We start from the raw sequence: 4,373 nt of genomic DNA, 5'->3' as shown, positions 1-4,373 counted from the left end.
TGGAGTAACTTTCTTTGTGTGGCTTGCTAAGAGGTCGTACTGTATAAATAGTAGTCTATGGGAAAATACTCCATCATTAACCTATTATTTGCCTTAGCTGTACTGAACGAGAAAACTATGCCAAGCAGTTGAGGAGCGGTAACAAAGTTGACCAAGGGAGTCAGGAACCTTTAGACATTAATTTTGAAGAAGCTTACTTTTGAGCATATGCTCTAATGAAGATTTACCCGACCATCAAGAACGTCTGGTTGCCTTACACGTGAAACGAGCAGCAAGGTGGACCATGGGGGGTTTAGAAGCTAATGGTTATCTGTGAATTCATTAAAAATGGATAGGTTAGGCAGTGCATACCAATTTTAGCCTGTCTTGCCTTTTTGCGCGAATTCAATTAAAGGCCACATGCTGTTCTCAGCCGCCACTTGATTTGAACGGAAGCAATCACGGTTCCCAGCAGACCAGTCAGCATACTGAGTTCTTTCATGACTTATGCAACATAGATGGAAGAGGTGTGTGTAATTAAAACACACAATTTATTGGGTGTTCACACCTAGGGACACGCAGCGAAGAGAAAAAGAGCCGAGTTTATCAGAATACAAGCAAAAGCAGCAGAAACAAATGATCCCCCTCCCACAAAGGCTTGTGAGTGTATCATATCATTTGTGTGTATGTGAGCTAACCTTCCATGACAATATGTCTCACAGAGCTGTGCTCCCTAAAGACCCGCCCGTTTATCAACATCCTCATCAGTGCCGTATCTCTTACTGGCAAGAATTAATTTAGCTGATAATGGCCCTCTCTCTTGAGGCTTCCTTCCATTTATGCGAGAAAGGTGGAATGAAACATGAGTACAGGCACTTTGCTGCTCTTCTCCACTCCTCCCTTCACTGTCACACTGTCTCTCTCTCTCTCTCTCTCTCTCTCTCTCTCTCTCTCTCTCTCTCTCTCCTGTCAAATGTGAATACACCTTTGCTGAAATGAGTGATTAAGCTTTGAAAGGCCTTCTGTGGTGAGTACACTAAAATTGACACGTAGTTGTTTTAACTGGAGTATGAAGTATGTAGAAGTATGTGAACGTAGATCATTTTTGGTCTCCAGTGCAGGTGACAGTTTATTGTTTATCATTTTATATAGCCTTTAGTATGCATCTAATAGGAGACTGGAAATTACCATGTTTTGTTCTGGTCATCTTGATTTTGGGTAACACTTCAATCTAGTCTTTAGTACAACTTAAGGAATAATTAACTGCTAAATGAAGAGTAGTTACATTAGCAGTTACATTGTTCAGAAAAATAAAAAATGATTATGTATTATGTAGATCTTTGTCTGAATTTCGCAACTTGTTGCAAGTAACATGACAAAAAAAACACAAACACGGGAAATGCAATCTCTTTCATACGAGTTAGTAGTGTAAATTTGTAGAAATTTGCACAAGCAACCTGAAATCATCACTGGTTAAGATGACAGCTTGTGGAAGGTTTTGTGGCCATTTGTTGTCCTATTAGGAATTTGTACTAAACCCTTGGAACACAGGCTACATTTCACACTCAAAAAGAATTTTGGTTGTGTTTTAGTTAGATGTTTTTTAGAAACATCTCAACATGCCGTTTTTTGACACAGTTTTGTGTTGCATACTTAGTGGTACCATTAGAAAAGCAAGTATATATTCCAAATATTTCCCTTGGTACAAAGCTTCTGTTTCTCCTGCTGACAGACACAGAATTCGCTATATTCATCCAGAGAATTCCTTTCACAAAATTTTGCATTTTAAAAGAGAAGACCTTGTAAGATTTTTCTTATTTTTTTCCAAAATCAACTGCACCTTTATTTTGAAAACCTTCTACTTGACATTGCGCCTGTAGGGGTGGGAGATACAGCGCAATTATCATAAAAGGGGCTTTATCTGATGCCAGCTGAAGAACTTATACCAGCAAAACATGCATTAGCAGATGTGTTGTGGTTGGTGCTAGCACTAGCAAGCTGGCAGCCTACCTGACTGTCACTCCAGTATCAGTGACTCAACTTTGCTCCCTCGGATTTCATCGCCTTTATCCTCTAATTTTGTGTCAGTGGAGCATCAGTTAGCTGGAGTCAAACCTGTTTTGCGGTGTGTGGAGCTGTTGACCTGTAAAATTCTGTTGTCATAGTTAACATTTAGCTGTTCTTGTTACATTGATGAAGTTTACTGAGTGATGAATTGAAAACAGTCTTGTTTAGTTTGTCATGTAGGGTGCAAAAAATCCAACCCCCTTAAAAGTCATCACATTTATTTGGATTACAAATAACACTTACACTGATTGTTCTAGCCAGTATTTTTATTGCAGACCAACATACTAACTAACAGAGATGCAGGAAGTGGGAGTGGAGGGTGCTGCAGCACCTCCGGATTTCAGGAGTGCTACTGCTGATAGTGATACCAATAACACAAAGACCTGAACTTCGTAATAATTTGAGCATAGTAAAGGACCTTGTGTACTTATTTTAGAATGGAATTTGTATTATTATATTTTATTTGTCTATTTTCATCATCAAATCTATAGTAGTGTATACTGTTTGAGTGAACACTGCATTTTCATTGCAGTGAGTCAACTCTCTTCCCTCATAAACTCTTGGCCACTTTGGGGAGCAGTGCTGAAACACACGGTTGAGATGTGAAGATCTATACAGAGAGCCAATTCTGAGCCCCAAAGCAGCCTAATATTGTTTTTAACCTAATCTAAAAATAATTTCTCTGCTCACACATATTCCCAGTTTACAATTCAAAGTCAGAATTCAATTATTTGTCAACAGATTTGTCAAAATGCTGCTTGCAAAAGTATTCAACCCTTTCAGACTAGTACTTGCAGTAAGCTGCAGTAACAGCTTTAAGTTTCTCCCAGCTTTGCGCACTGATATTTTCCCTCATTCTTGCTGGCACATTTCCTCCAGGTTGTTCAGGTTGGATGGATGATGCTTGTGGACTGCAGTTTTTAAGCAGTGCCGCAGATTCTCGATTGGACTGAGATCTGGACTTTGACTTGGCCAGTGTAGAACATTCACCTTTTTTTTGTTCTCCTTTAGTGTTGCTGTAGCCTTGTGCTTGGGATCATTGTCCTGCTGAAAAGTTTCTCCCAAGCTTTTTGGCAGACTGAAGCTGATTTTCTTGCAGTATCTCCCTGTATTTTGCACCATCCGTCCATCCTTCAGGCATCCTCACTACGTGATATTGGGATGGTGTTTGTTGAGGAATGTGTTTGCACAATTTTGGCCAAAAGGCTAAATTTTTATTTCATCTGGCAACAAAAGCGTATTTTAGCTTTTTCCACATTTTAGCTGGGTCACTCTGATGTTTTCTGGCAAAATCCAGATGTGCTTTAATGTGTTTTTTTTTATATGGCTTCTTTTTAGCCACCCTTCCATACAGGCCGGTTGTATGCAGAGCTCTTCATATCGTTGACTGGTGCACCTTCACTGCAGTCTCAGCCACTGAACTCTGAAGCACCTTCAGAGTCATTGTTGGCCTCTCCGTGGCTTCCCTCACAAGTCCCTTCTTGCTCTGATGATGAGTTGAGGAATGGCCTCGTCCAGGCAGTGCCTGAGTGCAGCTTCCATTTCCTCACAATTGATCCAGTAATGCACACTGGGATAACAAACACTCAGATATTATTTTGTAGCCTTTTCCTTTTTCTTGTGCATGTCTAGAACGTTATCTCTTACATCTTCGAATGCTCTTCATTTTTACAGCTTTCCTTCTGATTCACAGTCATCAGTGGTCCTTGAATTAAGAAGGTTTTCTGTCCAGAAAAGGTGAACTTTTTTAACGATTCACAGGTAGAGGTAATGAGCTTATTGAGTAAGTGTGAGAATCCTTCTCAGGTCTAAGATCACAAAAGTATACCATTTCTCTTTTTCCTGAAATATGTTAGATCTGAGGACACAATGTTCTGAAGACCACCAGATCAGACCACAGTAAAAAGCTGAAATCTTAGCTTTGCTCTCTTTCAGCTTGTGGTCTTGTGTGAAGGCTGGCTAGAACTATTTGCAGACCCCCAGGAGACACAAAGCTTTGAAGCAGTTTGAGCAGAGAGACCCAGCTCAAACCACACAGCAGCCCTCAGAGGGATCGCTGACATTAGATGAGGATCAGCTAATTCAACGTGTCCTCTACGCAGCTATCTGAATGAACAAGTGGTTCATTCAGATAGAGGACACGTGGAATCTAAGCAACCTGAAGAACTAGGAGGGTCTGCGGAGGCCATATTTCAGTTAAGTCCTGCTTTATGCAGTTTACTGAGAGATCAGAGGTAGGGAAAGAAAAAAGGAATGTTAGTTGTGGAACTCTTGGCCTCATTTCATAGTTGTCAAGAGATCAAGCAAGCTTTTTTTACCAATCACAA

The sequence above is a fragment of the Colossoma macropomum genome, unplaced genomic scaffold (genome assembly GCF_904425465.1).
Source record: "Colossoma macropomum unplaced genomic scaffold, Colossoma_macropomum, whole genome shotgun sequence".
NCBI lineage: Eukaryota > Metazoa > Chordata > Actinopteri > Characiformes > Serrasalmidae > Colossoma > Colossoma macropomum.
Note: the sequence above shows the minus strand (reverse complement) of the source record.